Genomic DNA, 24,395 nt, shown 5'->3' with positions numbered 1-24,395 from the left:
GAAGCTGTACGCCGGCTCCCTCGGCCAATAAAGTGAGATGAGTGCCGCAACCCCAGAGTCGTCCACAACTGGACCTAACGGTCAGAGATCCCTTTACCTTTACCTAGCAGCCATTGTCAGTGCTTGCCAAACTTCTCCCTGCCCACAATGCCACCTGCAACCACCTATCAGTTAGAATGGATCATAGAATCCTAGAATTGTTGAGTTGGAAGGGACCCTAAGGGTCATCTAGTCAACCCCCTGCCATGCAGAAATTTCAACAAGCTTCCAAAACAAATGGCCCTTCAACCTCTGCTTGAAAACCTCCAAGGAAGGAGAACCCTCCCCTCCCACCCGGGGAGACCATTCCAACTGCTTTTACTGTCAGAAAGTTTTTCCTGATGTTTAATCGGAATCTCCTTTCTTGTAACTTGAAGCCATTGGTTTGGGTCCTACCCTCCAGAGCAGGAGAATCATCCTCCATTTGACAGCTCTTGAGATATTTGAAGGTGGCTCTCCTATCTCCTCTCAGTCTCCTCTTTTCCAGGCTAAACATACCCAGCTCCTTCAACCACTCCTCATAAGACTTGATTTCCAGACCCTTGATCATCTTGGCCGCCCTCCTCTGCACACATTCCAGCTTGTCAACACCCTTCTTATATTGTGGTGCCCAGAACTGGGTCATCACAGCAGTCAAGGATAGCCTCCCGTACCACACTTTACTAGCTCCACCTTTAAAAGCAAAACATGTCTCCCAGTGACCAACTAGAATCCTGAACTATCAACTGTATTACAGATCAATATCAGAGTCACCACTGGTAGAGAGTGAGACCCCAGGAACGACCCCACAATTAGCCTCTTCAGCCATCTGCATGGATAGCCAAGGCTGCTAATGGGCTATAGTTTTTTTACTTCACCCCATTAGACACGCATCCAAATATTGACAGAGAGCAATGTCCGGAGTGGCCCAGTCTTGCTGGATTTCAAAACCACAAACAGTACAAAAAAATAAGAATACATATTTTAAAATTCTATATAGGTATCTTGGTTAAGCTTCCCAGGCTGACATTACAAAGCTAAATATGTGAAGTTGCTGTGTTAAAACAACTACTCATCCCTTTTAAGTTGGAGGAGAGAACCTCAGACTTAATGGCTGAATAAGGCTCTCAAGGCCTGTCTGACCCCAGGACTTTTCTTAGTTCCTCACCCCTTGCTTGAGGATGCAGAGGTCTTGTCATGGACTGGTATGGATGCAGAAGAATGGAGGCAGGAACCACCTGGGGAACCATCAAGGGAAGAAGGCTCAGAGCCCGGGGAGTGGTGGTGGGATGACGATGAGTGGTCAGAGGGAGAAGACAAGGAAGAAGGGGTGTCAGAAACTGAGGAGGTAACAGGGCTTAGTGAGCTGGGAGAGTTTGTGGCAGAGAGAAGTCCAGAATCAGAGGCAGAAGCAGGTGAGTGGAAGGAGGGAGGTCAAGAGGCAGAGGTGAGGCAGGCTGGAGAAGAGTGACAGGTGTCTCCTCCTGCTGCTGTGACAAGCTCCTCTCCCACCTTGTCTCCCAGAACCAGAAGAGGCATGAAGAGGTAGGGAGGAGAGGTTGGTGACGTGTAGACACAGTCTCCAATTGTTTGCCATAAACCCCAGAGAGGAGGAACCTTAGGCAGCTGTGGGGAGGCAGGGACCTTCAGCCTCAGCAACAGCTTCACGGGGGCAAGACCTACCAGAGGTGAGTTGTGTGGCGAGTTCCCACCTCCCCCTCGGAAATAAAGACACAGGATACCAGTATTTTAGGTTAATGGGCGAAAATAGGCCACAACTTTATTGATTACAGGAATTGAGCGGTATTGGCTTAGGCATTGGTCCTATCGTCTAACCGGCTTCAGCCTGATTGCTTGAAGACCAGCAAGGGTTAACCACCAGTAGAGGGAGTCCTGCTGATACACATCAACTAGGAGCTCCCCCGGGGTCACCGCTCGGAGATGTGCCTTAGGCCCACACCTCCATAGGCTTCGGACAGGGCCACGCCCCCCGGAATCCTTTACCGGACTACCCTTCGATATGGGGGGAGGTGATGGCACTTCCTCCCCCCACTCATCTGCCTAACAATTCCCTTACCAATGCCTAACCACCAATGCTGAGGAAGTTACGATGATTTGCTATGAGGTAGGCGAAAAACCAAATGGCTGGTGCCAATTTGTCAAGTGGAAAAAATTCCTACCAGGCCCCTTGACGGTGACCAACCGAAGTCCATAGCAAGGTCAAAGAGCCAAACCTAAAGGATGGGAGGGTGGGAAACCGGAGCAGCTGGGGCGCTGGGAGAAAGAGGGAAATCCTCAGGCGAGCCAGCCCTAAATAGTGCGGGCCACGGCTCCCGGGCCAGCCGATTGGCTGGCAACGGAGATGACGCATCCGAGGAATCCCCGATCTGGCGGGGGCTGCAAGCCAGCCCCCGCGCACATGGGGGGAGGGCATGAAGCCCACAACCCCACCTCCTCTCCAGCTCGGAAGTGGCTTTGCTGGGCTCATTAGGCTTGGCACTCCTTTGCAGATTATGTTTTTTGCTAATAAAGAGTTAAATCCAACTTGCACGGTGTGATTTACTGCCGGCTTGCTCCTGGCAGAGGGGTGTGTGGGTGTGTAGAAACTACCCTATTTTACAAAAGTAAAATTTACATAGGTTGCTCAAAACACTTTTGCCTGACCACCAGTGTCATGAGACCCTTGAAGGGTTGCACAGAACCGTGAAGAAGGATTGATTGTTGAGCCACTCCGCTAACTGTAGCTTTGTGAGGGGAACAGGGCACCTCTTAACAACTCTCAGCACCCTTAACAAACCACAGCTCCCGGAATTCCCTGAGGGAAGCAATGGCTGTTTAAAGTGACACAGTATTGCTTTCACTGTGTGGTGTTAATGTGGCCTTACTCTCCCAAGCAGGTTTATGAGGTCTTGCGAGAAAATTATAACAAATATTATCTTATCCTCTCTGAGCTCATCATTCCAAGTAAGCTACGATGACAGAAGTGCGCTCCGAAAACATGTGAGGGAGGGGAGAAACCCCATAAACTGCTTGCTGAGGCAAACATAATATTGAGGGAAGAGCATAGAGAGGTGATTTATGAACTTTCTGAGCAAAAGAAACCTGAACCGCTGCAGCAAACTTGGAAGCTGAGTGATGAGGAACAAAGGCAGTTGCCTCCCAAAAGAGGGGTGTCTTATTGGAGGGGGGGAGAGATAAATCACTGCATAGAAAAAGAACGGGCGTCCGAGCGAGCAGATGGCGTCACCAAAAGGAAAACAGTCTCTGTGCAGAGGGCAGGGGAATATTTCCATGGCCCTCGAGTTTCCAGACAACAGGGGAGAGAGCAACACAGAAACAGACGTCATGAGCAAACAAGTCAGCAACAGCCAGGCTTTGAGGCACCATCAGAAGAGCAGGCCCGAGTCAATGCGATGCGCGCACACACCCGGCTCTCCGTATCTGAGGAAAACACATTGCTTTATTTGACAAAGACGGAAAGGTGGCAACCAGAGACGGCTCCGGATAAACAAACAGAGAGCTGGCGGTGGCACCGAGGGGCTCTCAGAAAGCAGCAAACAGCAATTGTTTGGAGCAAAAGGAGCCCCAAGCAACAGGTGGGGAAGCTACTTGCCACCTGTGACAGAGCACCTTTCAGTAAGGAGAGGTGAGCTGATGTCAATCACTGTGGCACTGGGTAACAACAAACAATGTGGGGCCCTGCAACAAAATGTTGCAGTGTATTTCAGCTTCTTTCCCAGGATACATCGCTGAAGCCCCTTCCCCTTCTAGCCAACACTACAGCTCTGCTGGCTGCAGCTAATGGGGACCCAGAACACCTCAAAGGCAAAGGGAGATGCTTCTGAAGCAAAGGTGGGAAACCCATTTAGCCCAGTGGACCAGATCTTTACCTCTCCATCCCTGCAGGCGAACTTTGACAGGAGGGTGGACCATCCACAGATCAGTCATCTGCCATCCAAATGACTTCAGGTGACTGACACCTGCCAAAGTGCAGTGCTTTGCAAATGCCAGACAATCAGCTGGTTATCAAAGTATCTGTGAAGCACTGGGGTGTGTGGGGAGTTAGGGAAGGGGTGGTGCCTCTGGGGTGGGACATGACATGCTCCTTCTGGGGCAGTTTGTCCACCTTTGGTCCCCACCCTGCACACGGCTCTCACATGTGGCTCCTAGAAGTTGTCAGCATGTGACAGTGGCCACACACCAGAAACAACTTTGACTGGATGGCTAAACCAGGTGAGGGGAGCTGATAGGTCTCAAACCATCGTTGAGTTAGGGACTTCGGCTGCAAGTGAAGACAGGCTCTGGCGGATTGAGTGGATGAGACCAAGACTAGGTCCAATGGTCAAGAAGGCTGTATTGGCATGTGCTGTAGAGGGAAGTGAGGGGCAGATGGGGCTGTCCACCTCGGAAGAGAGCCCATCCAGGAGAAGGCAAATTCTTATTCTAAACTTCCACTGCTTTGTGGGATATCTTCAGAAGAAGAAGAGGCTAAGAAGTAAACCCTATACAAATCTGGAGTGGAGTCCTTGGGACAGTTGGGTGGTGCCTTGTACACAACTCCTGCAGCCAAGCTGGTGCCAAACATCTTGCTTTCCTTTCCTTTGGACCACATCAGTGAGGCCGAGATGGGGGATTTGTCATCTGAGCAGCCCTGGACCTCCTAAACACTGCCCAGGTTTGCGCCCTGGGGAGGTCATTTTGATGCTGCTGATGCAACAGTTTGATTTCACCCCCAGAAGTGCACTCCACTGTCTCTTGAGACAGACAGACGTCAACAATATGTGAAGCACTGCAAAGGGGCTTTGCAGGCCCTATGCTTTGCTTGGAACAGCTGAACAGCAGGCATTTGGAAAGTGCTTTGCAAGCCCTGTGCTTGGTCCTTGGGAAGCAGGTTGTTGCATGTTTAGGAACCATTTCACAACTGGCTTTTCAATCCCTGTGCATGGTGCGAGGAACTGCTGGTGGTCAGGTATTTGGGAAGCACTATGCAAAGTGATTTGCAAGCCTTGCATTTGGCATTTGGGAATGGTTTGGCTGGTTGTCAGGCACTTGGGAATCATTGCACTGTCATTGGCGCTTAGAACAGCTGATTGTCAGGTGCCTGAGAAGCGCTTTGCAAGCTCTGTGCCTGAGGCTTTGGCAGCTGGTTCTTGGACCCTTGTGAAGTGCTTTGCAAGCCCTATGTTCAGCGCATCCTTAATATATTGGAGAAACTTGCTGTTGAAAAAATGATGCAGCTCCTTTACCGTGAATATAACAGAAGACACATTTATCAGGAAAGTGAGAAGAAAACTGAGGGAGCCATACAAATAGCAGAGGCCGTGACAGTTCAAAAGGCAGTGAGTATTTTACTACATCTGCAAGTTGTGTTTAGCAAAGCACCTGAGTGAAAATGTTTCTTTTAACGCACGCAAAGGGCACCCCCCGTTTAATGTGGGAAGCGGTCATTATGAAATAGGTAAAAAGGCAAAGGTACCCCTTCCCGTACGGGCCAGTCTTGCCAGACTCTAGGGTTGTGCGCTCATCTCACTCTATAGGCCGGGAGCCAGCGCTGTCCGCAGACACTTCCGGGTCACGTGGCCAGCGTGACAAGCTGCATCTGGCGAGCCAGCACAGCACACGGAACGCCGTTTACCTTCCCGCTGGTAAGCGGTCCCTATTTATCTACTTGCACCCGAGAGTGCTTTCGAACTGCTAGGTTGGCAGGCGCTGGGACCGAACGACGGGAGCACACCCCGCCGCAGGAATTGGAACCGCTGACCATGCGATCACCAAGTCCTAGGCGCTGAGGTTTTACCCACAGCGCCACCCGCATCCCTCATTATGAAATAGAATGTCCCTATTTTCATTGGAGAAATGTTGGACATGGTATGTTGCTGCAATGTGCACAGAGATTCCTTTTTAATTAAAGAATTATTTGCAGTGGGTTGTATCTTCTTCCTCTTCTCCTTTTTGGCTGAACTCCTGGAAAAGCTAAACAAAATGGCAATAGTGAAAACAAACATCGTGTAACGCCTCCCTCATTTTTGTAATTATGTGTTGTTTTTCTTCCTTTAAATGGAATGTTTTAGCTTTTCCCCACCTTACTGTTTTTTTAAAATCACTCATCATTGTTGATGTGTGTTTTGGACAGTGTGGCAAAGCAGCGTTGGGGGTGGAATTGGGTGTCGGAAAATAAAATGGAACCAAACCACATTAGCAGCAAGTGATCATCTAAAAGCTGGCAACTACCTGCCTGCTTTTCGGGAGTATCTTTGCCTACACAAACATCTGCAATACATACAAGGCTTTTTATGTGATGTGCGTTTCTCAAGCGCACATCTGGAAACGCAAGGGGGGTGGGAATGCAAAAAAAGAAAATCCATGAGTCAGTCATTATAGAAACTATTTATTTTCTTCCCCCTTAATCAAAGAAACTTAATGCCGAAACAAAGCATACGGTTTATTTATAAGGTTTTTCCCCCGTCCTCCACCATTAGGTCCCAAGGAGAGTTACAAGAATCAAATATGCAGTTATATAAACAGGCGAAGCCATTACAAGTGTAAGACATGGGAGTTGTTAGAGTGCGAGACTTTTAAATCACAGGGTCGTGGGTTTGAGCCCAATGATGGGCAAAAGATTCCTGCATTGCAGATGATCCCCCAACTCTACAAATCTATGAAATGAAACAGAACAATATATTTTTGGACTCACAGCTGTCCATGGAGCCGCAGGTCAATTCTGTATCCAGGGCAGCTGTCTACCAGCTTCATCTGGTACACAGGCTGAGACCCTACCTGCCCACAGACTGTCTCTCCAGAGTGGTGCATGCTCTCCTGCTTGGACTACTGCAATGTGCTCTATGTGGGGCTTCCTTTGAAGGTGACCCGGAAACTACGACTAATCCAGAATGCGGCAGCTAGACTGGTGACTGGGGGCGGCCACCAAGACCATATAACACTCGTCCTGAAAGACCTACATTGGCTCCCAGTACATTTCCAAGCACAATTCAAAGTGTTGGTGTTGACCTTTAAAGCCCTAAACGGCCTCGGTCCAGTATACCTGAAGGAGCGTCTCCACCCCCATTGTTCTGCCCGGACACTGAGGTCCAGCGCCTAGGGCCTTCTGCTGGTTCCCTCGCTGTGAGAAGCCAAGTTACAGGGAACCAGGCAGAGGGTCTTCTCGGTAGTGGCACCCGCCCTGTGGAACGCCCATCAGATGTCAAGGAAATAAGCAACTCTCTGACTTTTAGAAGACATCTGAAGACAGCCCTGTTCAGGAAAGTTTTTAATGTGTGACATTTTAGTGTATTTTTAATCTTTGTTGAAAGCCAGCCAGATGGGCAAGGTACAAATAATAAATCACTATTACTATTACTACTTTCAGCAGTTGACAGTCCTATCAATATACCAAGGGTAACTAACAGCAGCAATTGTAAAAAAAAAGTACTCAGATTAATTTTATTTGGCCTTCCTCTTAGCCCCCAATTTCCTGTCTCCTCTCCAAATGTTGCCTGTGACTCTGCTCTGATTCAGGAATATAGAATGGGGGCTGGAGGTGGGGAAACCCCAGATCTTTTTTGCCCCAATATCCAGCTGCATACACAAACACACACTTCTTCTTTTTTAAGTGTTTTACTTTGTTTACAGGATGACGGCAAACTGCCATCTTAATTTGCCCAGAGGGCACTCAATACGTTGGTGTGGGTGTTGTTGTTGTTGTTTCGTTCTTGTCACAAACTTGACCCAAAGTGATTTACAAAAACAATATAAACGTTTGTTATAGGAATTCTAATGCCATATATATATATATATATATATATATATATATATATACACACACACACACACACACATACATACAAGGCATATATGTACAAGGCAATCACATACATAAGTATAGAAACCATGTGTCTGAAATAGTGGAGGAGAGCAATCCTGAAACCATTTTGACTCTCCCAAATTGACCTCAAATGTTTCTCTGCAAGGAGGAAGGAAATGGGAAAGCCTCCCCACTGTCTCTTTGTTCAGAACGGCGTATCTGTGTATGAATAGGGTGAGCCTGTGACCTGGATTCGGGAACTGAGTATTTACCATCACAAAAGAATGGCCAGGATGCCCAGGTAAAAGCAATCAGTGACCTTTATTAGGTATCCTGGCAGACAGGTTTTCTGCTGTAGACCACCCCTTCGGTGATGTATGTATGATGTTTCGGGGGGTGGTCTTGAGCTACAGGGGAAGCAATTTCAAAAGTCTATATAAGAGCTTCCACACCAGTGTTCTGGGTTCCTCTCCTCCCTCCCTGCGTGGGGTGAGCAGGGGACCCTGTTGCAACAGTTTAATAAAGATCAGGCTTACTAGCTGCTTTGCTTCTCAAAATTCGCTGGTTGGCCTCTGTTATTTTCTCCTACCAGTAGAGAACCTACATAAGGACTCTATATGGGTCTTGGATACCCCATAAGAGAAAAAAGGAGCAGTTTTGTCTTATAACACGTTAAAACCAAACTCTGTGCAAACTTGTGGCAGGGGCCTTTGATCCCTCAAGTCCTAACAGCATGTCTGCCTCATGCGTGCAAACTGATGCCAATTTCACCTCCTAGTAAGATCCCCAATGGGGCAGTTTCCCTCAGAACTTAAAGCATGTGAGGGATAAATCTGTGAGGGAAAGGAAGTTGGCAAGTGGAAGAAGCAGGAGCAGCAGCCCTAGTAATATAATATGAAACGTACTTTACAAAGAGCAAAAGGCCAAAAGGCCAGACAGCAGTAACTAGAACGGAGACCACAAATTCCCAGTATGGTGGAGGAAGCTGCCACATTTATCTGATGAAAATAGGGACATCGTATTCTATTATTATTACTATTATTATTATTATTATTATTATTATTATTATGCCCCACCTATCCGACTGGGATGCCCCAGCCACTTTGGGTGGCTTCCAAAATATATAGAAACATTGCAAAAACATTAAACATTTTTTTAAAAACTTCCCTCTACAGTCATACCTTGGATCTCAAACTGAATCCGTTCCGGGAGTCCGTTTGACTCCCAAAATGGTTCGAAAACCAAGGCACTGCTTCTGATTGGCTGCAGGAGCTTCCTGCACTCAATCAGAAGCCATGGAGAATGTTTGGCTTCCAAAAAACATTTGCAAACCAGAACACCTACTACTGAGTTTGCGGCATTCGGGAGCCGATTTGTTCGGCTACTAAGCCGTTCGAGATCCAACGTACAACTTTACAGGGCTGCCTTCCGAAGTCTTCTAAAGTTTGTATAGTTACTTATCTGCTTGGCTTGGGGGTTGTGTAACTCCATCCCCTCCAATATTTCTCTGATGAAAATAGGGACCTCCTAAGGAAACGCGAGACATTACTCGGTCCAGTATACCTGACGGAGCGTCTCAACTGCCATCGTTCCGCCCAGATACTGAGGTCCAGCGCCAAGGGCCTTCTGGTGGTTCCCTCACTGCAAGAAGCCAAGTTACAGGGAACCAGGCAGAGGGCCTTCTCGGTAGTGGCTCCCACCCTGTGGAACGCCCTCCCACCAGATGTCAAAGAGAAGAACAACTACCAGACTTTTAGAAGACATCTGAAGGCAGCCCTGTTTAGGGAAGCTTTTAATGTTTAACAGACCACTGTATTTTAATACTTTGTTGGAAGCAGCCCAGAGTGGCTGGGGAAACCCAGCCAGATAGGTGGGGTATACAATTATTATTATTATTATTTCAGGATCAAATCAGAAACTAGGATGGCTTCTGTAGATCTGGGACCATCTCTGGAAAATAGTGGTCTCTGAGGGCAATCCTATGGTGCTGTGAGGTTCTGTGGAGGAGAGGCTGGTGACGGAAAGTACTTGAAAGCATTATCAAGGCACTATGAAACCTAACCACGCAGGCAAAGGCTATGGAGTTTGCAGACACCCCTGGTGAACTGCAGGCAGCTGTCCATTTTGCTTCAGGCAGATGACAATGATGATTTATTAAATTTGTATACTGATGATCCAGGGCAAAAATTAGGCTTAAACAGTATCCAGGGTATACTGATTACAGCAAAAATTACAAAAAGAGAACATAACATACACAAAGATTATAACTATTATTATTATTATTATTAGAAATGCTGTTAGTATGCTTAAACCATGAAAAATTGGGTCATGGCCTCTGCTTTTTTATATTTTCGAAAATCTCGTCCGTTTTAGAAATGTGGCAATACTACTCTTGGGACGACACAGATGGCAGCCAATCAGTGCTATGCACTGCAATAAAACCCTAGAGGGCTTAGTGTCCCTGAGCTTGGCCTTGCAGCCTGCCAGGTACATGTGTCAAGAGAGCATGGCGAGTGCCCTTCCAGAACAAGACTCCTCTTCTTACCCACGCCAGTACAGTGCACACTTTGTGTTTATATAGCTGCTTGGGAGGAAGGGAGAAGGAGCGGGTTATGGAGCTAATAAATGCATTTTACTCGCCTTTTCGCCTTGAAGATAAATTAGAGTAGTTCCACTTGGCTCATTTCCAAATGAAGGCAACCCACCCATCTCTTTAATACAGCAATCTCTCTCTCCCAATTCCCCCCGCCCAACCTCTTGTTCCTTTGCTGCTTGATAATTTATAGGAATGAATAATACAGATTTCTGTAAAGATGTTTTCCTTATTTTTGATGTGCCATTTCTCTCCGGGAGACGGCTCTCTGCTTCCTCTCTCTCTCCCGCCCCTCATTTTCCCCTCTCTGTGCAAAATTAATGTGCATCTGAATGGTGGTTTTGGGGACGGGAGTGGGGGGAGTCAGCGGGGCTTAAGAGGAACAAAAGGCGACTGTGGCTCGACAGAGGAGCTATCGTTATAACACGCTACCTTGAGAGAGAACTATTTTTCATTAGCTGAATGGTAATACTATATAGGAAGGTGATTAAGTTTAATAGGCCTGAGACTGGCAAGGGGGAGATAAAGTTACGATTGAGAGCCCTACTGGATGGCAAGGGGCCGGGGGGGGGGTGGCAGACTGACAAGAATAGCTCTGTGTAGTACAGCGTTTGGCAGGAAACGGCACAGCTTCCCCATAAATTAGGCTTAAACAGAGGTAATTTTCGGAGATATTTAAAACATTAAGGCTCCTGCGAAGTGGCAGAGGCTAAGCGCATTGTTAGTGAAATGCTGCTCTGAGGCCCAGGCCGTGTTTTGTTTTGTGTTTTTAAGGGGAAAAGGAAAGGCAGAGGACGCGATGGACGAAATGGAAAACAGCACCCGGACTCTTTGTCAAACATAATTATCGCTTAGGGCAGCAGGCTTTAATTGGTAGATTAATCAACCGCAGCTTTAGTTGATTCATCACGCGTAGGAAGGGCGGCTATTTTAATAGGTGAGAGCAGATTGGAAAGGGGGCACCTCTGGATGTCAGCGTTTTGCAGATGGGGAGGGAGGATTCCAGCACGGCCAGGGAAATTTACTCTGCCACAGCCGAGCACAACAAATCCGCTTTTGAAAAGAAGCAGGCTTTTTGCAGTTAGGAAAGTGGTCAATGATAGCACGTTTCTCCCTTGCATCCTGAGTTCAAGTGTCTTCAAAGCCCATGACACCTTTGGGAAAGACTGTTCTCCAACTGGAGCACTCGCAGGCCAGTGTTTCCCAGTTGTCAGTGTTTATACTACAATTTTTTAGATTTGCCTTGAGAGAGTCTTTAAGCCTCTTTTGTTGACCACCAACATTACACTTTCCATTTTTAAATTGAGAATAGAGTGGTTGCTTTGGAAGATGATCATCAGGCATCCACACAACATGACCAGTCCAACGAGGTTGATGTTGAAGAATCTTTGCTTCAACACTGGTGGTCTTTGCTTCTTCCAGTACACTGATATTAGTTCGCCTGTCTTCCCAAGTGATGTGTAAAATTTTTCAGAGACACTGTTGATGGAATCTTTCAAGGAGTTGGAGATGGCTTTTATAAGTGGTCCATGTTTCACAAGCATATAGTAAGGTTGGTAGTACAATAGCTTTGTAAACAAACATTTTGGTTTCCCTGCGAATGTCCCGGTCCTCAAACACTCTGCACTTCAATTGGGAGAAAGCTGCACTCGCAGAGCTCAGGGGATGCTGGATTTTGGCATCAGTGTTGGCCCTTGTGGAAAGATAACTGCCTAGGTAGTAGAAGTGATCAACTGTCCCCACTGTGGAAGGACGTGTGGATCCAGAATTGGCCTCCACAGCCACTTACGAACTCATTGTTAAAACCGTGTTTATGGAAGACAATCTTACTCGGCTACGAGTGATTGCCAAACAAGAAGATGTATCTCGGTGCAGCAAGATCAAACGTGGGAGAAGCTTACTGATGTAGAACAGAACACCCCTATTTTCATCTGAGAAATGTTGGCTGGTACGCCGTTCAACAGGTCAAGGGACATAGGCAGCGCTGTGGTCTAGACCACTGAGCCTCTTGGGCTTGTTGATCAGAAGGTCGGCAGTTCGAATCCGCCCAACGGGGTGAGCTCCCATTGCTCTGTCTCAGCTCCTGCCAGCCTAGCAGATCGAAAGCATGCCAGTGCAAGTAGATAAATAGGTACCACTGTGACAGGAAGGTAAATGGTGTTTCTGTTCACTCTGGTTTCCGTCACGGTGTTGTGTTGTGCCATAAGCGGATTAGTCATGCTGGCCACATGACCCAGAAAGCTGTCTGTGGACAAACACCAGCTCCCTCGGCCTGAAAGCGAGATGAGCGTTACAACCCCATAGATGCCTTTGACTGGACTGAACTGTCCAGGGGTCTTTTACCTTTACCTCAACAGGTCAGGCCTCCTGGAGCTATCTGGGGGGTGGTTACGGGGTGGGGAGTCAGGCAGCAAGAAGGAGCTTAGGCAGGACATTCCCATTCCCAGCAGTGGGACAAAAACATGCAGTCCAATGGAGCAGGGTTGAGCCCTCCACCCGCTAGCTGTCTTCAGTGGTCTCCCTCAACCAGCATGTTTCCTGCATGGAATGCACTGGGGAATCAGATCCTGGCAGGATTGGTCTTCTTGCTCCTTGGAGTACAGCGGTGCTGGATTTGTGCACATGCAAAGGAAGCTACAACTTAGGGCCCCAAATGATGAGGGTCCCCCTAACTACCAAATGAGCAAACAATTACAAATTTCGAGTTTTACATAATTGGTTAGAAACCAAAGGAAACAGGGAAAACTGCAAAACAGACATTATCAATCTGATGTGAGACAAATATGCAGAGTTATTTGCTGTACTGTGTTCATAAATCTATGTATAAATAACTATAATACAGTGTTCTTATATGCTAGGTAAGAAATCATAAGGTATTCACATTTCAATGTATTTCATATGCAAATAGGCTGCTGTAAGATATATGTTGCAGTTAGATCATTACTTTTTCATTGCATCCTCACCTGCATACTTTTGTACTGGTATATATGCAAAGATAAAAGCTTATTGTTTCTATTTTTGTGGTCCTTTCTGTTAGAACAATCTGCATTCTTTTGGGAAAGCTATGGGGCCTCCCTTAAAAACGTGACCTAGCTTTGGGCCTCGCCATGTCTCGAACTGGCTCTAGGATGGAGAATAGACTTCACCAACGTGACGCCCTCTAGTCTATGGGATGCAACACCCATCAGCCCCAGGCAGCCTGACCCAATGGGACTCCAAAACACCTGTTGAGCACTACGTTAGTGAAAGCTGCTTTAGATCACTTTAAAATGCAGTAAGCCAGACCTACGGTACGTTCACGTTACGGGGTTGAAATGCAGGGAGGTCATTCACACATGCATATGCACACCCTGCTGTGTTTCAAACCACTTTTGCACAGGGTTGGTTGCATCAGAGAGGGCGCAGGGATGACCTCACCTGCCACGCATGACCTGTTAGGTTATATTCGTGTTTGTAGCACCAAAGTGAGCTCTCTAGGGTGAGCAGTGAGCACTGTGCATGGCGGTCCTGGGCTGCCCAGATGACAAGACCCTCTCTCTCAGCCTCGCTACGGTGGTCCAAAGGAAAGCAGAACAAGACATTTGGCACCAGCTTGGCTGCAGGTGTTGCTGGAAGGAGATGTACAAGACACCATCCTATTATCCAACCTCCACTCCAGATTTCTGTAGGGCTTACTCCTTAGCCTTTTCTCCTCCCAAAGATGTTCTGCAAAGCAGTGGATACTGATGGTTCCTTGGGGTTTACTCATGAATGAGTATAGCTGCAAGGGAAATGATATATAATGAATTGAAAAGGATGTTTAAAATAACGTTTGTAAACAAAAAACAAAAAAACCCAGAAGCTTTTCTTTTGGGAATTCTAGGGACAGAACTACCTGAACTGTACAGAAACTGATTTGTGTATGCTATTACAGCAGCAAGAATGTTACTCGCCCAAAAATGGAAAGAAGCAGAAGTCCTAGCAAAGGAAGAATGGATACGAAAACTTATGGAATATGCAGAAATGGCGAAGCTTACCCAAAGAATAAGAAATCAAGACAAAAAACTTTTTATAAAAGAATGGAAATGGCTTATTGAATATTTACAGACAAATTGTAAATGGATAAAAACACTGGCAGGTTTATTGTAATAACCTGCAGCTACATAAGAGCATATATTTAAAGAAGATAAATAAATGAGTAAGTTAAGTTAATTCAGATATGCAGAAGATATTGAAAATACATTTAAGGAACCACAGAAAGAGGGGGAAGGAAAAAAGAGTAACACCGCAAGGCAACAGATGTTCAGAATCATTACCACTTTCTCTGCATTTAGTTTTCTAATCGGATTGAACTGAGGTTGAGGATGCATCAAAAGGCAGAATTTGCCAAGAAACCATGAGAGTGATGGAGATTGTGACTAACATCATGCAGCTTCAAAATTTTGCATTGAGAATACACCGGATGCAAAGTGAACAATAAGGTGAACATCTCTGTTTGGAGTCCTCCGGCTCATTCATCCCATGGGCAGCAGTGATGGCCACCAACTTGGATGGCTTTAAAAGACAGCTGGATAAATTTTTGGAAGATACTGCTAGGCATGGTGGCTATGGCCTGCCTCCACAGTTTGATGCAGCTTTGCTTCCGAATAGGTAAAAAGGGTAAAGGTAAAAGACCCCTGGACAGTTAAGTCCAGTCAAAGGCGACCCTGGGGTTGCGACGCTTATCTCACTTTCAGGCCGAGGGAGCAGGCGTTTTTCCACTGACAGCTTTTCTGGGTCATGTGGCCAGCAGGACTAAACTGCTTCTGGCGCAACGGAACACTGCAATGGAAACCAGAGCACACAGAAATGCCATTTACCTTCCCGCCAGAGCAGTACCTATTTATCTACTTACACTGGTGTACTTTCGAACTGCTAAGTTGGCAGGAGGTGGGACAGAGCAACGGGAACTCACCCCGTGGCAGGGATTCGAACCAGCGACCTTCTGATCAGCAAGCCCAAGAGGCTCAGCAGCGCCACTCACTTTTGAATACCTGTTGCTGGAAGCCACAAGAGGGGAGAGGACTCTTGTGCTCAGGTCTGCTTGAGGGTTTCCCACAGGCCTCTGGGTAGCTGCTGGGAGAACCAGATACTGGACTAGCTAAGTTATTAGTCTGATCCAGACCACTCTTCTAATGTTCTTATGCTGGGCAGGGGGCCCAGACAGCATTGCTGCTCGCAGAGCTTTAGTGGGATGTAGGTCCTGTGTGCAGGATGGGAGCTTTGCCTGCGATTCCTGTGATCTGGGCACTTGCTGGCTTGATGCGTAGAGGCCCCTGTTAGCAACCGATACAGCAGCTGCAGGCGCCTCCCCAGGATCGGGCCACCTTTGACCCAACTGCAAAGGGTTAGACAATTTTCGACTAGCTGCCTGCTTAGCAGGCTCCAGAGGTATTCGTGGAAAAACTCCTTTTCTTTAAGAAGCGATTTTGCAGACTGGCAGGGAGGCAGCTGTTGGTGGTTCACGGCTCGCGTTTCCTCAAGAAAGTGCAAAGTCCCAGCTGGACATCATGATGATAGATTTTATGGATTTTTCTCTCCCTCTCACAGTCCCCTTACGGCCAGGCAGTTAAAATCTACAATAAGCTGCATTGCCTTAGTATATGGTTAACGTCTCCCCTAGTTAATCCCTTCGCCTTTGTTCTTTGAGAAACATACTGAATAAGCCACTTGTTTCACACTGCTGGGGAAATAACACTTTGGGGGCCTCCTTTCCGCCCTGTTTTATGTATAACAGAAGCACAGTATAGTATAGTATAGTATATACAGTACCCTGCCAGATGTTGGCTTTCTCCCCCCCTCCCACCCCCCACAACTACCTCTGGTTTTTTCCTTTCTAGAGGGGGGCAGAGAGAAGTCGACTTTGGCACCGCTGCTACATCCGAGCCTCAAATAATGCAGGGCTGTTTCTGGAAGACAGAGAAGCCGTGTTATGACAGTGCCAGATGATTGACACGTTGCAGGTAGAGTGATGTGTGTGCATTGCTGTAGCTTAAATGATGATGAACGGCTCCCAGCAATGTTCAATATTAGTCTAGTTATGAGCCGAGTCAGTATGAATCAAACGGAATTGCCAAGCCGGGAGGAAAGCTTGCGTGTCTTCCAGTCCTAAAAGGATCTTGAGGAGAAGAGCCTGGAAAGTGGTGCCCTCCCTGTGGAACGCCCACCCCCACCCCCCATCAGACGTCAAGGAGATAAAGAACGACACAACTTTTAGAAGACATCTGGAGGCAGCCCTGTAATGTCTGACTTTTTTGTGATTTTATATGTACTGGAAGCAGCCCAGAGTGGCTGGGGAAACCCAGCCTGATAGGCAGGGTATTTAATAATAATAATAATAATAATAATAATAATAATAATAATAATATATTTTATTTATACCCCTGCCAATCCAGGTCAACACAGAGAATTTCTCTCTGCATTCTGGAAGATGAAAACATGACCAGGCTACAGAGGAGAGGACAACAGGGGTTTTTTTTAAAATGTCCCCAAGCCCCTCCACATTTAATGTTGTTTGACCAATTTGTCCTGACTTGACCCTGAGGGTTTAAGTTCCTATTTAATGTAGTGCACACTTGAGCGAGCAGATGGGGGGGAGGTGAAAATAACGGGGAAGGGGACCAGAATTGATAGTAGCAGCAAAACCCGGCCAATTGGAGGGTGACGTCTGCATTATCGGCATCAATAGAGACACTTTTCCCTACCTAACTTCAAAGCATTGCACAGCCCCCGACTTTGCTTTTAAGTCCCTGCCATTGTTGCTGACGACAAGCCGCCCTTTTGTCTGCAAGATTCCATCAATAAGCCCCTTTATGTGGGGCGGAGGGGGAGAAAGAGGGGAGGCCTGGACTCAGGCACCTCGGCATAAGCCTCCTCCTTTGTTTGCCCCTCAAGGTTCATCTGCGCCCGGGTCCGAGCAGGCAGCAAAGGAGCTGCAAAGTTCAAAGGCTTTGGTTGCAAATTAACAGGTGAGCTCAGAAGATGCTAAACACTGGGAAGTTTCTTTTGGAATAAGGATGCAGTAGCGGGAGCGGGGGGGGGGGGAGAGAGATGGAGACAAGGGAGTGTGGCCATTGTTGAAACTTGCCTTCGGGAGATGTACTCCAGAGCACAAAGATGAAAGGCAGGGATGCCCAGGTTTGTAACAAAGATGGTTCACTCGTAAAATGTTGCCTTTGTGCAGGACTCTCCTATTTCATCTCCTGCAGTGGCTGGCGGGGGGGGGGGGGGAGGGTGTCTTACCGAGGCTAATTCCTACGAAGCCTTTGTTTGAGTAACTCCCCCAACCAGGAAAGTTTACACATTTGGGACTTTTTAGTTTAGAGAAACGGCAAGTAAGAGGATGAAAGAAGTACAGTGGTACTCGGGTTACATATGCTTCAGGTTACAGACTCCGCTAACCCAGAAATAGTGCTTCAGGTTAAGAACTTTGCTTCAGGATGAGAACAGAAATTGTGCTCCAGCAGCGCAGCAGCAGGAGGAGGCCCCATTAGCTAAAGTGGTGCTTCAGGTTAAGGACAGTTTCAGGTTAAGTACAGACCTCCGGAACGAATTAAGTACTTAACCTAAGGTACCACTGTATATGAAATTACGAATTACACATAGCAAAGAGAACTGGTTTTTCTCCCTGTCTCATAACACCAAGACATGTGGACATGAAATGAAGCTGTATGCTGGAAGATTCAGGACAGGAAAAAAGAAAAACATTTCTTTACACAGCGCAGAGTTAAACTATGGAACTCGCTGCTGCAAGTGTCAGTGATGTGGTTATAAGCAAACAGAGAAAGCATCAAGTTGTTGGTTGGCTGCCATTTGTCTGTCTCTTGAGGCAATGGAAGGGTACATCTGAATGACTTTCATTCGCCCTCAAATTTAGTGGCCAGCCCCTGTACCTGTGCCTTTAACGGCAGCTTCAGCAGCGGCCATTAACAGGAGAGGATGTTCATTGCCATGCCGTGGAAAAGCTTCACCAGTTCATTGCTCCCAGTCATAAGAACACAGGGAGCTGCCTTATACAGTGGTACCTCGGGTTACATACGCTTCAGGTTACAGACTCCACTAACCCAGAAATAGTGCTTCAGGTTAAGAAATTTGCTTCAGGATGAGAACAGAAATCGTGCTCCGGCACAGCGGCAGCAGCGGGAGGCCCCATTAGCTAAAGTGGTGCTTCAAGTTAAGAACAGTTTCAGGTTAAGAACAGACCTCCAGAACAAATTAAGTACTTAACCCGAGGTACCACTGAAAACCAAGTCAAAGAACTGGTCCATCCACCGCAATATTGCTGACACTGGCTGGCAGCATCTATCTACATTTTCAGGCAGGGGACATTCCCAGCCCTACCTGGAGATGCCAGGATTGAACTTTCTGCATTCAAAGCAGATGCTCAACCGCTGAACTTCAGCCCTTCCCTAAGTCCACAGGGAGATTCCTCCCTTCCCCTTTCGCTTAGTTAACAAAGATGTCCTTTAATAGCAAAGTCCTTTTTCTGCATAGTGGCGGACCCCTCCAGCCGGTGGCATTCAATTATCAGAGTTACAAGTCTGTGGGCCAATTAGCAGAGAGTGCAGTCCCTGCTTGAGCTGGGTACTGTTGTCAGCCGGTGACCTTGCAAGCAGCTTCTCTTCCTCCCTCCGGACAAGTTTGCATTAATCCACAAGCCGCATTAATTGTGGCAGTAACTCCTTTGGCCTTTCACTTCCCGGGGAGCAGCTGGAGAAGGGGAGGGGGTGCGCAGAGCAAGAGAGCACAGAATCGATGTAACTGGAGCAGCACCTTGACTTCCTTATCAGCCGCAGAGTCCCAGTGCTGTGTCACTCAAAGAGCTGCTATTGACTTACTCTTCAAAGGGCTGATCAGATTCCACCATCCACCCACCAGCATTAGCCATTATGCCCAGCATGGGGTGGTGGTGATCTCACCCCAGCGGCGTTGCGTCCTTTGCCAGTGCCTGGGGCACACGCACATGTTCTGGGCAGGACCAGGGGCAGGGCATGGAGGGCGAAGAAAACCCGCCACACCAGCCCTTGCTGCAGACACTGCCAGGTGGGCGCAGGGAACAGAGGGTCCATGGATATGTGCAGTACTGCCTGCCCATCCACCAGCGCAGGGAGGAGCCCAGGCAGTCAACATGGCCCTTAGTGGGCACATCCCCCAACACTGGCTGGGCGGCCATTCAGTGAGGGGGCCTACCATACAGGGCTATGGTTTATGTTTGTTGTTCTACTCATGGCCTAGGATCCTCGTACCTACAGGACCGCCTCTCCCGGTATGCCCCACAGAGCCTCAAGGTCATAAATAGCAACACCCTAGAGGTCCCGGGCCCTAAGGAAGTTAGATTAGCCTCAACCAGAGACAGGGCCTTTTCAACTCTGGCTCCGGCCTGGTGGAACGCTCTGCCTCATGAGACCAGGGCCCTGCAGGATCTGATTTCTTTCCGCAGGGCCTGTAAGACAGAGTTGTTCCACCTGGCCTTTGGCTTGGAGCCAATTTGATTCCCTCCCCCTCTTTCTTTTTTCTTTTTCCTCCTGTGATGAAGCTGAATTTTAATGTTTCAATATTTTAATGTTGTATTTTAATCTTGTTTTAAAGTTGTATTCATTCAATTGTTTTTATTATTGCTTGTTAGCCGCCCTGAGCCCGGCCTTGGCTGGGGAGGGCGGGGTATAAATAAAAATTATTATTATTATTATTATTATAATTATTACTACTACTACTACTACTACTCACTTTTGCTTCTGGTCCTGCTTGCAGCTGACATGTGGCGCATGGAAAGTTGCCCAGAAAGGGATGTGCCCCCAAAGGTTCCCTACTGGGTTAGATTGAAGGAACATGGCCATGGCTATACCTGGGTACTTACTGCTGCCATGTGCAGTGGTAGCTGCTCATGGGAAGTCTGCAAGTGCCTGTAGCTGCTGCTGGTTCCAGCAATTACTGCACCAACCTGTGGCAAGCTCTGACACAGCACCAATGCTTCCTACTCCCATTAGCACCTGAATTCCTCAAAGCAGCAAGGAGGAGAAACAAGAATGTTTCTGATGATGGACAAACTCTGATTCCTCTCTGCTTGTTCTGTTCTCTAAAAAGTAAGCCGAAGACTCCCATTGTGAAGCTCAAAGGGGCTTCCTGTTACCTGTAGCAGCTGTCAGAACTCCTAGCTGCTACAGTGACCCGGAGGCTTCTCACAAAAATGGAGCCCTGCTTGTGTAGTCCTGCACAAACTAGAGACTTCAAGGAAGGTTATTATGCTATATCAGCCACTACGAATGTACTGGGTTTGCAGCTCTCAAAATGGCGACATGATCAATTGCCAGAAATCCCCCAGTTCTGTACAAGTTAACATTTCTTTATGTAGCTTTATCTATTAGGCGGTCAAGCAAGACGTTCAATGAGTAGAGATCTGGCTGTTCACAGAATTGCAACCAAAGGGAAAATACGCAGCAATGCCCAAGCGATGGCTAGACATTAACTTTCCCTGTATCGTAGAGTAACTGTTTTTTGTGCTGTGTCTTCTTTTTTCCATTATTATTTTGCACAGATTATGGCTGCAGCATGCTCAGCAAACTTAAAGACAGCTGTAAAACGCCAGCTGAAATAAATGAGGCCGAGAGCAAGGAACTGTGAGCAATAAGCAAGCTGAGGAAGACTAGAAAAATGAGATTACGGGCCAAGGACACCACAGCATTTTATATGTCTACTGAAGTATTTTTAGATTAGGTTCATGTCTAGAAGGGATGCAGTTGAAGTAACTGATATTGTAAAGGGGATTGGATGATCAGATAGGTAGATTTCCCAGAGGCATAGCAAGGAAGCCTGTTCAGAGTGAGAGCAAGGCTTCCTGCCCTCACTCTGACTTGGCTTCAATACAGCATCACATCTGATGTGGTGATGGCCACAACATGAATGTCTTTAAAGTGGATTTAAACAAACTCAGGGATGATAAAGCTGTCAATGATTTAGATAGTAGTGGTGGTGGTGGTATTCAATGACAATTGTGTATTACTGGTAGTGCTGGAGGAAGTATGTCTCTGAACATCAATTGCTGGGAATCACAATTGGGGAGAATGCGGTTGCATACAGGTTCTGCTGGACTTTTAGGACCTTTGGCCTGATCCAGCAAACAGGCTCGCCTTATGTTCCTATATCGTGTTCTTATGAATCTGGAGGACCTTCTTTCATTGGGGGTTCTTAAGCAGAGGTTGGGTGGCCATCTGTGATTCCTGCTTTGCAGGGGGTTGGACTGGATGACCCTTGGGGTCCCTTCCAACTTTACAGTTCCACGATACTTGCCTTGCTTGTGTACCTTGGAATATTGACTTCTGGACCTTGTGCTTGCTACCTGAATAAATATCTCTTTCTCACTTGCAAGTAAGAGCCACTGACATTGCGTTTTGGGACAGGAACCTGACACTTTCTCCTTGCAGCGTTTTCCCAAGTAGAATCCCTATTGGCCCTATTAGGGGAAACCTACAGTAGAATACAAGGCTGGGGAAGCTCCAGACCAGGGTCCAAATGCAATCCTCTAGTACTGTCTCCAGGGCTTCCCCTCGAACCACACCCCTCATTGGCTGAGCTTCACATTATTCAACATTTTTGCCTGGCAGATAGATGTCCTTGAAATCTGATAATGCCTCATTCTGGTCTTAATATATAGGCTAGACAAGGGGGAGTGAGTGTGTGTAGAAGCTGGCCTCCTGTAGAGAGGTAAAAATTATATTATTTTCTCCCCCCCACTTCTGCCTCTGATCCTCCCCACCTCTGATATGTGCCCAAAGATTGCTCAGAAGGGATTGTCGGCTTTGGGTGGGGAAAAGTATCCATGCCTCTGTACTGATAGGACAAAAGGCAGCTAGAGGGATGATGGTTTTCATGAGGAAGATGAAGGACGGGGGAAGAATTCCACGCTCCTAATCAAAACTGGAGCCTTCCCCCCCCAAAAAAAATCTGGTGTTCTCCAAATGTTTTGGACTACACCTTCCATCATTCCTGGCCATCAGCTGATGGCAGGCACTGCAGACCAGAGGGTACCATGTTGGGGAAGGCATAGAAGACCTAATAATCACGAGTCCCTGCTGCCTTGCCTGGGTTTGCCCCCAAAGCTCTCCCTTTATATTTTAAGATGTTGACAGGTATATGAGAAGATCTTTAATGGTCCTCATGGGCTCTCCAGGACTGGACTCTGTGAGAGTGTGATACGCTTCAAATCCTACCAGTGAAGGCATCACAGAAGCCCTTTGTATTCGATACCTGCAGGTTTACTTCTGAACCCATCTCATGTTCCACCTCAAATGTAATATTGGGGCTGCTGTCAGGATGTTCTGTCCATAGACATACACCCCACAAGCGTTTCAAAGCATGGAGCCTGCCAGAAAGTAGTCGTTGTCTTAGCCTTTCGTTTAGGCTACCCTATTCTGCAGGACATGCAGGGAATGGTTTCTCAGCTGGTAGGGCCACGAGGCATAAATTGGACACCCAAATATGGCTCAGATTAAGTCCTGGGGCTGCAGCTTGCAGGAGCTCCAAGAAGGAGAGGAAGAGAGGGGGGAGGAGGAGGAGGTGGCAACAGCCCTGGTGCAGATCTTTGCTGGGAGGGAGTGTGGCCATCCCTGCATTCCTTAAGTGCAAACATGTATGGACAGGGAAAGGACAACTTGAACGCAGAGAGAGGAGCCCTACAATCCATCATTCATAATGCTACATTATGAGTCACTGTTGTGTAGTAGTCAGAGAGTTGGACCAGGACATGGGAGACCAGGGTTCAAATCCCCACTCGGCCATGAGACACAAGTGCAAACTTGAATAAAATATTGGGGGAGCCCAGGTAAGCCACATGCCGCATAATAACAAGACACCTACCATTTGGATGGCAGTGCCCATCAATCTGGAAGGACAGATCCTGAAGCTGAGGTTCCAATACTTTGGCCACCTCTTGAGAAGACTCCCTGGAAAAGACCCTGATGCTAGGAAAGATTGAGGGCACAAGGAGAAGGGGATGACCGAGGACGAGATGGTTGGACAGTGTTCTCGAAGCTACTAACTTGAGTTTGACCAAACTGCGGGAGGCAGTGAAAGACAGGAGTGCCTGGCGTGCTCTGGTCTATGGGGTCACGAAGAGTCGGACATGACTAAACAACTAAACAACAAGCCCATCAACTTGGGTGGTAGTGGTGGCTGCCTCAAATATTTTATTGGGGAGCCCAAAGGGACCTCAGCTCCTAGGATTTGGCTCCTATGGTGCAACACATTAGCGACAGACATCCTCCCCTTGATTCCTCTCCATCTCCATCAACATCCACTATGTTGGCCGAGCATCAGTCTTTGGCTTGATCTCAAGGCAGCATGCACTGAGCTACAAATTCGAAGAGCTGAAAGGGGTCGCAGAGGACGTCTAGCCCAACTTCCAGCCCAATCTGGATGCTGTTGAGGATGCTGCTGCAGCATCCTCAGTAGGTAACCATCTAGTTTCTATTTAAAAACCTCCAGCAAAGGAAAATCCACCCCCTTCCCAGGCACTCTGTTCTATTGAGAAACAGATTGTACTGTCAGGAGGTTCTGGAGATCCTGGGGTTGAATCCCAGTGGTACCTTTAGGAATCCTGGGTGCCGAAATCCCGAGAGAGCAGAAAAGACTATGTATGCGACCACGGCTGCATGGATGTTATTGGCTCAGAGTTGGAAAGAAATAGTCCCTACCAGGGAAGAATGGCAGATCAAGTTGGTGGATTATGCCGAAATGGCCAAAATGACCAGAAGGATCAGAAATCAGGAAGACCAAAACTTTAATAAGGAATGGGGGAAATGTATAAATTACCTTGAAAACCATTGTAAACAGTTAAAGTCATTAGTAGGATTGGAATAACACTTGTAGTTTAATGGTGAATTTTGGACACAATGGAGAGGTAAAAGATTTGGATTATCATAAAAGATACAGGAGGAAACGATTAAGAATAAGATCCACAAAGGGGAGGAG

At 47.3% G+C, this 24,395-nt stretch overlaps 1 long non-coding RNA gene across 1 annotated transcript in view; it reads left to right on the top strand.

Annotated features, from left to right (window-relative positions):
• The first annotated feature begins 1,383 nt into the window (after positions 1–1,383).
• The window catches only part of LOC308470657, a 57,483-nt gene continuing 34,471 nt past the window's right edge, over positions 1,384–24,395 (top strand). The window contains exon 1 of the long non-coding RNA XR_013982506.1: positions 1,384–1,433. This is a non-coding gene — a long non-coding RNA (uncharacterized lncRNA). The remainder of the gene's footprint in view (positions 1,434–24,395) is intronic.

Source organism: Podarcis pityusensis (genome assembly GCF_964106645.2).
Source record: "Podarcis pityusensis genome assembly, chromosome: 1".
In the NCBI taxonomy this organism is placed as follows: Eukaryota; Metazoa; Chordata; class Lepidosauria; order Squamata; family Lacertidae; genus Podarcis; species Podarcis pityusensis.
This window is presented reverse-complemented; position numbering and strand designations above follow the sequence as displayed.